Below are 11,075 nucleotides of genomic sequence, written 5' to 3' on the forward strand. Positions count from 1 at the left end.
TTGTAATCATCTAGATGAATTTAATGTGAATTTTTCTCCAAAGGAAACATGGATCATATGCAGCATATGCAGCAAAACATAGCAGAAAAATCTCAGAATAAAAGAACTCTCAGAATAAAAGAAAAACCAGGTACCTCAAAAGGCCAAATGAAAACTGTCAGTTTCATTCCAAGAGAAGAGAAAAAGGAAATTGGAATTCTACCCAGAGTCACATTCCCAACATAGATCTAGAAAAGGATGGCTCTTCATCTTCTGTTCCCCTTTAAAGAAGCTCTTGAATGACAAGAGAGTACTTACAGATGAGGATTTTGTTGCCAGAGGAACTCTGAGTCACCAGCCTAAAATACCAGTTATTCCTGAAAATATTTTGTATCAAAAAGTTGGGATCACAATTCCAAAAAATAATCTTAACCCTACATATGAAAGCCAGCTAGGATGTTGCAGCTCTTCCCACATCAAGCCGAATGGTCAACCCCTTTGAAGCCTTTTTTTTTAAATCTACCCCAGCTACTTTCTTCAATTACTAGCATTAAGCAGGCAGGCTCATCCAATCATTGTATTGATTCCTCAGTTACTGGGGTCCAAAGATTCTGGAATACTCTTAAAAATACCATTCAGGCTGGAATTTTAAAATGAACCAGGGAAATCAGATTAAAGGCACACCTTTATAGATGGGAACAATGTTATAACTGCCATGGTCTACACAAGTTCTTTTACTGTTGAGGGATTGCAACAGCCATTGAATACTTTTGGAATATTGGCAAAAAAAAAAAATTAGAGTATCCCTCAGTGGAGAACAAGGTATGATCCTTGCAACAACTGAAATTAAGGTAAACTAAGAGATAAGTTTCCCAGCACAATCAACTTATCAGTTAGACTAGCAGTAACTAATAAATTAGGTCAATGGTCTCTCTCAATGACCAAAGACCCTGAGTGAGGGCTTGCAGGATCTTTTTTTTTTTTTGCAGGGGGGAAGGTAGGGCAATTGGGGTTAAGTGACTTACCCAAGGTCACACAGCTAGTAGGTGTGTCAAGTGTCTGAGACCAGATTTGAACTCAGGTCCTCCTGACTCACTGTGCCACCTAGCTGCCCTGGCAGGATCTTTTATAACAATTAGTAAAATGACAGAGCAAAATCTTGAGCAACAGAGGGGTGTCTTGTTCTCATTGGCTATTGATGACATAGTCAGAATTGTGATTACACCATTTGAACTCCCTTCTGAAAACCCCTTAACCACTGCCAAGACATATGATTTGAGTCACAAGACAAAGGTTCCCAGACAGTAGAAGTAGTCTTCGGGTAATGAGAGTTGCTATAGTAGATATTCAAGGAGGACTAGTATCTCTGATGTGAAGACTTGTTGAACCTTTTTTAGGGCCGCTCATCCACCTTTGGTGTCTGCCTTTCACCCAGCTCTCCCCTGTGGTTTCAAGAACCTATAGCATGTGCAGTGGCCACATCCCAATAAAACTGTCTTGGCAGATGGACTAAACCAGGTTGAGGGTAACCAACATTGGTGAGTTAGGAGGATCTATCCCAAGCAGTGGAATGGGTGGAGGAGAACGATATGTTCCAATGGCCATGAAGGTAGCTGAAGCAGGTGCTGTGGAGGGCTTAGAGCTTGGTCAGACATCAAAGATGCCAACGTCATCTGCTGCATCCTAGGCCACTGCCAATCATCTTGATTTTTGTCCTACCTCTGGACTTCTATGACACTGGAAGAGATATTGAGGCTGATGACTGTAACCAGAATTGTCTTTGTTTTCTTTGAGTGACTCAATTTATCTCAGTGAGCTTTACTAGGTGCTAAGCCACAGGCCCAAACCCCATTAGGTGTTAATGTAATCCATGTGGATGTGAACATCCCAGGGTCCTAAGGGGAGGGGCCAACTCAAGAACCAATCACCAGAGCCTGAGCTGTGGTGATTCAGATGATGTCTGATGATGTCTAAAGCCCTATAAGAAGGGAGGACAGAGCTATTGGTGCGGGGCTCTGGAGATGGTGTTGATGAGGAGACTCCAGGCAGCTGTAGCTAAGGAGCCCTCCAGCTTGTAAACCCGGATGTTGAAACTTTGTTGAACTCTGGTAACTATCTGTTGGGACTTGAATCAGACAAAGTCTGTTGATGTCTGTAATTTGTTTGCATTTTGTTTTGAAGTTCAGAGTGCTGGTTTTTTTTTCCCCCCTGAACTAACTGAATGATATTTGAATTAAAAGTAAGCTTGTCAACCCCTTCACCTTGCTTTCCTTAATTAAGCAGATTGAAAGAACCTGTGCTGTTGGCAGCTTTCTGGGTGCTGGCTGTGGGTGAATCATACCCCCACAGAAGCTGCTAGCCAGGTTGTTGACACAATGACTTTGTACAACTCTGCTTCATTGAAATCCAATTCATGTTCCAGTCAAGACATCACCCTGTGATGTCATTGTGATGTCACTGGTCCTCTTTAAAAAAGAAGGACAAACAATAGTTTAAATTGATGAGATTTGACCTTTAAGTTAACTAAGTTTCTCCAGAAAGTGGGTGTAAAAGATTGAGGTAATTACAAGACAAAAACTTGACCTTTAGACAAGTTCCTCTGAGATGTGGTTGGTGGGTAAAGTTTACAAGGGAAAAGAAACTCAAAAGGGAATATAAAATCTAGTTTGATTAAGTCTTAGCAAAATAGAATTAAAATCAATTTTCAATTTTACATTTTAACATCAAAGAGCAGCACTTTTTGACTCAGTTTCAGGACCTCAGAATATTATCTGAATGGTCTTTGCCATAAGAATTGCTTCTCGTGATGATAGGTTTCTGTTGTACCTAGCTGACAAAATTGCTGGCATTGTTGTAACTAATGACAATTTCAGAGAATTTGTGACTAAATCAGTATCTTGGAAAGAAATTATTTTTAAAAGGTTAATTCAGTATGCATTTGTTGGAGACATATTTATGGTTTTTGATGATCCTGTAGGAAGAAGTAAACCTAGATTAGAGAAATTCCTTCATAAAAATTCTTCCTTGGGGATTTTCTACCTCCATCCAGAACTCTGCCAAGTGGAGGACTTCATGGAATTGTCATAAGGGTCCTTATCGCCATAGTACCTGTCACCATCTGACAACCCACACTCAGGATGCAGGGAGTTCTGAGCAACTGGATTCCTCAGCAATCCAACCTCGCAATCCTATAAAACCTAGCCAACATCCAACCAAGACTGATGATTCTATCACAGAGATCCTCAGAAGAAACCAAACATTGGAAGACCTCCTGAAGATATTCCTAGACTCTGAGCAAAGAATGAAAATTGTTCAGATGCTGGCAACACATCCATATATGAGACACCTGAATGTATTGTCAGCCATGATACTAGATTAAGGGTACAATAGAGAAGTTTGCAATCACAGCTGACTGATAAAACCTTCAAGTAACAAATGCACATGTTGGGAACTAAAATAATTTAATCAGTTTGCAACTATAAACCCTATTTGATCATAACAGAATCAAATGTTTTGTATAAAGGAGATCTGTTTTCAAAACTGGCCTGTATATAATAGGGGTGTGTGGTACTAGACACAGAGAAAGCCTGGTTGCTGAAAAGAGCCAGTCAGGAGCTCACAGTGAGCCAAAATCTTGCTCACTCCCAGACACCTTTGCTGGCTGACCTTGCTAAGCTGGGTCTCTCCCTCCCCCACTCCCCACAAATTGGCCCAAACTAGCCTTGTGGTCAGCTGTTCATGCAAAACATCCTCCTTCTATGTCTACCTGTTCCTAGGAAAAATTGTCCATTGTTTTTCCCAACCCCTCCCTTAATTTTCCTTTTGTGGTTTTCAAGCATAAATCTCCCCTGCACCTCCTGGGCTAGGGGTTCCTTTGTACCTTGTACGGAGGTGGGGGGAGCCTCAGCACTAGTCTATGATTTTCCTCCTAATAAAACTTTTCTGCTTTCAATCCAGCTTGGACTCCTCTGCATTTTGAGGGGTGACCTTCACCTGATTGAAATATATATAAATAAATTATGCTGCTATTATAGTCTTAATATTAACACTTTCTGTAAAAGGAAAGTCTACATTTTCTGCCTGTCTAGACCTGTTTCATAGCTTCATTTATTCATAGTTTCATTTATTCTAGTGTATTAATATTTTTATGTATTTTTAAAAAACATTTCCCTTAAAGATGAAAATGTTGGTGAAATGTTATGTTAGCCTTTGTAAAATAAAGAGTAGCTTTCTTAAGGAAAAAAAATGCTTAACAGGGATTTGAAACCCAAGACAATGAGTTCAAGACATCAGGTCCAGATGAACTCTGTATGTTCCAGGGTACTCAAAGAAATTATGGGTGTGATTCTTTAACCACTTTTGGTTATCTTTTTAAAATCATAGTGAATGGGAGAGCCACCATAGGACTTCAGATAGGAAAATATTGTCCCAATTTTAAGAAAAGGGAAGAGGGTGGAGTCTTCAAACTCTAAGCCAGTGAGATTGACTGTGATTCCAGGTAAAATTCTAAAGTGGATTATTGAATGGATGACATGAACATTTAGAAAGGGAAGTAGTGATCATTAAGAGACATCACTGATTGATCAAGAACGAGTCATGCCAGATTAACCTCATTTGGTTATTTTTTAAACAGGGAGTGGTAAGCCACATACAGCCCTGTGCACATTACCTTGGTGTGAGCTGACATTATGACATAGATGAATTTCAAGGGGAAGTCCCTAGGCTATGTCGAAAATAGGGTTACAAGCCTCATGGGAATTAGGGGGTGCTGCCGACAGCAGTCCTTGCCACACATGCGGCTAAAGCAGAAGAATTTCTTTGTTTCAGGCATAATAGAAAGCTTTTCTCCAGTGACATGGTCCCTGGCATTCCCAGTAGCATAGAAAAGTCAACCACCTAGGAAGCCTCCAGATTCCTCAGACGTGTCAGATTGTCCACTACCCACTGCGCTGCACTATCACCGCTCAAACATCATCTTCATGGAGACAAAGGGAGACAAAGGGAAGGTCTTGGCACTCAACCAAACAGACCCAGATCTATCAACATATACATTTGTCCTGAGTTTGATAACTGTATCCTTATAAGCTAAGCGAATGTTTTTATACCCGCTTGTCTCTGTTGGGGTAGTCACACCTTTTGAATACCATCCAACAACCCTCCTATGACACAAGGCTACCAGACAAGAAGATCAGGGGAATGCATTTCAGCAACTCATGATATTCTGGTGGACAAAATGAAGAGACGTAGACTGGAATAATACAACTGAGTGGGTTCCAAACAGGGAAATGGCTGGAGTAAGAAGAGTAATTGACAGATCAACTTAAACCTGTAGGGGCGGTCTCCAAGTAGAATGACCTAGGAATCTGTCCTTGGCTCTGTTCAATTCAACATTTTTTTAATGGGAATGGGAGAAATTTCTTTGGTATAGAGGACTACCTAAGAGAAGTAGCCCTTTAATAATGCAGATTTGAAAGCGCTTTGGAATTTACAATCCTAAAGAGTTTCCTAGGGACATTGAAAGGTCCGCTCAACTTTTTAACAATGTTTTAGATCTTAAGTGTCAAACTCTTGGTCCATAAATTGCCAGCCAAACTGCTGAACCAGATTAAAATGTAATTGAGAAATGTTTAACAAAGTAAATTAAAACATAATTGAGCATAGATAATGTTAATTATCTATTAACCTGCTGGGTTAACCACAGGTGTGCTGCTGACATTTGTTTCTATTTGAGTTTGACACCACTGATTCAGATTATCAAATGAAGTAATATTTGTAAAAGTGCTTACCACAAGCTGCCTGGCAAGTAGTAGGTGCTTAAAAAAATGCCTGTTCTCTTCCTCCTCTCCCTAGATGAAGGCATAGATTGAATGCTTAGTCAATTTGTAGATGACACAGAGCTGAGTGGGATAGCTAGCATGGTTGGGCAACAGAATCAGTATCCCAAAAAATTCAGATATTTTAGAACTCTGGGCCAAATCTAACAAGATTACATTTGATAGGGATAAATAGGAAATCTACATCGGGGATAAAAAGAAAGCTGTGAAACAGGAATGGGTGAGAGTTAACAGGTAATGTGAGAAATATTTGGGGATTTCAAACTCAGTATGAATTAACATGATGATATGACTAATAAAAATTCTTTAAGCTAAATGGGGCAGCTAAGTGGTACAGTGGATAGAGCACAAGACCTGGAGTAAGGAAGACTCATCTTCCTGATTTCAAATCTGGCCTCGGACACTTACGAGCTTTGTGATCCTGGGCAAGTCACTTAACCCCTGTTTACCTCGTTTCCTCAGCTATAAAATGAGCTGGAGAAAGAAATGGCAAACCACTCTGGTATCTTTGCCAAAAAAAACCCCAAATGGGGTCATGAAGAGTCAGACACAACTAAAAATGACTGAATTGAAAGCTAAATGAAAAGAAGTATAACCTCCAGATAAAGTGATTAGTTCCCTATTTCTACTGAGGACACTACTATCTTCTTAGTCCTCCAGGCTCATAAACTAGGTGTCATCCATGACTCCTCAATCTCTCACCCACCATATCCAATTGGTTGCTAAGGTATGTCAATTCTTCCTTCATAATATCTCTTGAATACACTCCCTTCTTTCCTCTGACACTGCCACCTCTCTGGTGCAGACCCTTATCACCCCATCCCTGGACTATTGCAATAACCCACTGGTGGGTCTGCCTTCCTGGAGTCTCTCCCCACTCCAATTCATTTGCCATTTATCTCTCAAAGTCATCTTCCTAATGATCAAGTCTTAACTCATCACTCCCCTACTCAGTAAACCTCAGTGGCTCCCTATCACCTCCAGGATCAAATGCAAAATCCTTGTAACAAATTAGTATAATCAAGTATAACAAATTTCCTAATTGGCCATATCCAAAAATGTGTGTGCTACATTCTGTATTTTCACCCATTACCGCTCTCTCAAGAGGTAGCATTCTTTTTCATTGGTCATCTGGAATCATGATTAATTATTGTATTGATCATATTTCTTAAGTATTTCAAAATAGTCTTTACAATGTTGCAAAGTAGTATCTCATCTTTTATTATTGCATAATATAATTCCATTATATTAATATCCCATAATTTGTTCCTCCATTTTCCGCTTGATGGGCATCCCCTTAGTTTCTACTTCTTTGTCTCCACAAAGAAATCTGCTCCAAATATTTTTATACACATGGGACTTTTTCCCTTCTTTGATCATTTTGGGGTTATAGGCCTAGTATTCGTATTTCTAGGTCAAAGAGTATATACGGTTTAGTAAGTGTTTGGGCATAGTTCCAAATTGTTCTCCAGAATGGCTGTACCAATTCACAGTTCCAGTTTTCCCACAGCCCCTCCAATATTTGTTATTTTCTTTTTTTGTCATCTTTACCAGTCTAATGAGTATGAGGTAGAAATTCCAAGTTACTTTCATTTGCATTTTTCTAATTATTAGTGATTTGGAGCATTTTTAATATGACTATAGATAGCTTAAATTTCTTTGTCTGCCAGAACTGCCTGTTCATGTCCTTTGATCATTTATCAATTGGAGAATGGCTCTTATTCTTGCAAATCAAATCTCTTTTCCACATAACAGCCCTCCACACGTGTTAAGCCATCTACCATCACATCCCCTAAACCTTCTTTTCTCTAGACTCAACGTTCGTGATTCCTTCAATTGATCTTCATAATGTATGGTTTCCAGTCCTTTCTTTATCAGTTCAGATTTCTCTGGACCCACTCCTTCATGACTGTGAACTACTAAAATATGGCATCTGAACCAAAATAACACTAGAAATGTGGTTTATCTCTGAACACAATGGGATTCTGCATATAAGTATGCACCCCACACCCAACAGGAGCATTCCAGTAGGCCTTTCCCCGGAGAACTTTATATTCCCCCTCTTCAAGGAGAAGGGAAAGGGCCAATGGGAATATTACCCCAGGATGTATCAGCATATCTGGCAGGCCTATGACTCATTAGCTTCATTTTTTTAAAGTTTCCTATGATAATATTTGCTTTTGTAGCTGTTTATCACACTGCTAAGTTCTCATCTAAACCATGTAAAAGAAGAAAGTTGGTAGCAAGGAAGCAAAGATTCTAAATGTGAACTATTACCACTCTTTGCAGGAATTTGGCAAAAAAAATAAAGGAAGGAGAAAGAGTTTTCATCTGTAATAGTGTCAAAATAAAAGTATATCTGTAGAGGGGGAACATTAGAAAAGGAAGGACTACCAATGAGAGAATGATTGAATTAGCAAGATCCTAGGCCAAAGGGGCGGGGAACATGGAGCCCTGTAGATCCTCAAGTATGGCCCTTTGACTGAATCTAAATTTCATAGATCAAATCCCCTTAATAGGGGATTTGTTCTGTAAAACTTGGACTCAGTCAAAAGGCCCACACCCAAGGAGCTAGAAGGCCACATGTGGCCCCAAGGCTGCAGGTTTCCCACCCCTGACTAAAAGAAAGGAGATAATAGATGAAAGAGTTAGCTTAGGAAATGAGAGAGAAAAGAGGAAAGGAAGAGAAAAGTGAAGATATAGAAAATGTGCAGATGGGAAGTATAAAGGAAACTAAAGTCAGGTCTTAGCATAATGTAGTAGAAAGAAGACTAGCTTTGAAGATGTGTTCATACCCTGATGCTGAAACTTGTTACATGTATGACTTTGGAAAAATTATTCAATCTCCATGGCCTTTGGTTTCTTCAACCACAAAATTAGGGGGCTTAATTAGGTAATCTCAAAGGTCTTTTCTAGCTGTAAGTCTAAGATCCAATAACCTTTTCAATAAAGTAATAGGGTAGGTCTGAAAGAGAAGACGAGAGATGAATTTGGTTGTATGAGGATGTGAGACAGGTTAATGCTAGTACACAGGAGCGCTGCTAGCACAGGTTCACTCTTGATCTGGTCAGACAGGAAGACAGCTTTGGAGGGGTTAATAATCTTGCTTTATTCTAGTCTAGTCTTCTCAAAGTGAGTTGCTGATAATGGGAACACCAACTCCTACAGCATTTCCTAATCACCCTTCACTCAGGGGCCGGCAAGAAAGGAGGGTAATTACCCCTGAATCTCAATGGGGTCAATTGAGATAGGCACAGCTTGTGAACTCCCCTAAATCCCTTCAAACCTCAGTGGGTGCCGGTTGAGGCAAACATAGATTCCCCCCAAGCCTTGATGGGGGCTGATCAAAGCACACATAGCATTCCAGCTTGTGCATTCAACGCTAAGAGTCTTTGACCAGTGCCCACCTGCTTTATAGGGCAACAGGCAAAGAAGGCATATTGCCAGCAATAGCCTCGCAAGTTCACAGCACCTCATCCCTATATCTTACTGTGCAGTCGCAGAGGATATTTACAATTTAAGCACAAATGTTTATATTATTTATCATTATATAATGCTGCACAAGCATGGTGGAGATGTTTACAAGTCATGAGACTGGGAAATAGATTGTTATGGCTATGAATCCTGGGAAACTGAACTCTAAGAAAGAATAACAAAAACTCACCTTACTTACAGAAGAGAATAGAGAAGGTTTGAAATATAGTCACAGTGTTGCTGAGTGTGATGGACTCAATGGGATATGAATATAGGAGTGGAAAAGTCAGGGGGGAAAAGAACAAGGGGTCAAGAAAGTCAGTGGTTGCATAGTGAATGGTATTGAAATGGTTTACCATTGAATTAAGACAAATCAGGAAGAAAAGTAAGAACAGAATAGGTGTGATAGATTGCAAAAAAAAAAACCCTAAAAAACCAAGTAGAGATGAGGAGAACATAGGTCCTGATGAAGGTAAGAAGGTTTAAAAATAATGAAGAGTGGGAGAGACAGAAAGACAAGAATCTTGAAAGAGAATAGAATCTCAAAGTTTGAGATCTTGGAGAAACAGAAGTTTTGAGATATGTTGGAGTCTACAATGTGACCACCCCAGTAAGTTGGCAAACTAGAATGGAGATAGAGGTCATGGGAGGTGAATAGGACAAGAACCTGTGAGACAAGGACATATGAAGGACTATCCAGAAGAATATTGAAATAATTGAGACTAATAGGTGATAGGATAATGAGGCAGGCTGTCAACCAGGTGGCATGGTTGATAACTCTTGACTGACATTACAATGTTGGGGAAAAGTTGCAAAGTATCCTAGAGGTTGAGATGATGTTACTGTTGGAAAGGATGAAATACAAAAAAAAAAAAAGAGGTTGTTTAGTGAAGATTCCAGGGCATAGGTTTAAATGGACCAGTGAAGATCAATGAAGATATCAACCCATCCACCCATCAAAAGTCAGAGGGGAATAAGAGAAGTGGTCTGCACGGGTGAGGGGGCAAGGGAGGTAAACTCTTTAGAAGGATGCCAAGTTTTAATTGATGAGAAGATGTGGAAAAGGAAGTACGAGCATAGGAAGGAACAGCTGTTTATTTACAATAAAATGAGGCTTCTAAAAGCCAAAAGGCAAATGATATGTAGGAGAAATAGGGTTTAGAAAAGAGTTTCTGCCCAGAGTGGTGGACACTGATCACAGAGACAACTGAGAAGCAGGAGGTAAAGGAACAAATTTGAAGGACAAGGTAGTACTGAGTAGGGAGAGTGAATGGAGATGGATTGCATCCATCCAAAGGTTCTAGTTAGAATACTGACATTGAATGATCATATATGCTTCCACAGACTACAGAGCCCAGATGAATTTTCCCTAGCTTGGCGATCAAGTACCTGTGGGAGAGAGAGAAGGGAATGTATTTGAAAGAGAGGGAAAGTAAGCACATCCTCCAACTTCTGAATGACCTGAGCATTTATGACATACAAACTTCAGAATTAAGTTGTTTTTAATTAATGAGAGGCACTTGCGAGAGTAAAAGGAATAAATGTTTGTGATCATACATTTAAGAGCTGAAAGAAACCTTCAAAGCCATTTAATCCATCCCCCCATTTTACAGATGAGGAAACTGAGGTCCCTAGTGGTTAAGTGGCTTGCCCAGAGTCACACAGTGACAGAAGAGGGATTTGAATCTAGTTACTTTTTGAAACCGGTGCTCTTTTCACTGTACCATATTACCTCTCAATGAGTACAAAATGAAGAAATGATCATAGATTAGCCATTGGCACAGTGAA

At 39.8% G+C, this 11,075-nt stretch overlaps 1 pseudogene; it reads left to right on the forward strand.

Moving 5' to 3' along the window:
* Positions 1 to 435: 435 nt before the first annotated feature.
* Positions 436 to 3,066, forward strand: LOC118846757 (annotated as a pseudogene).
* The last annotated feature ends 8,009 nt before the right edge of the window (positions 3,067 to 11,075 follow it).

The sequence above is a fragment of the Trichosurus vulpecula genome, chromosome 4 (assembly GCF_011100635.1).
Source record: "Trichosurus vulpecula isolate mTriVul1 chromosome 4, mTriVul1.pri, whole genome shotgun sequence".
Taxonomy (NCBI): domain Eukaryota; kingdom Metazoa; phylum Chordata; class Mammalia; order Diprotodontia; family Phalangeridae; genus Trichosurus; species Trichosurus vulpecula.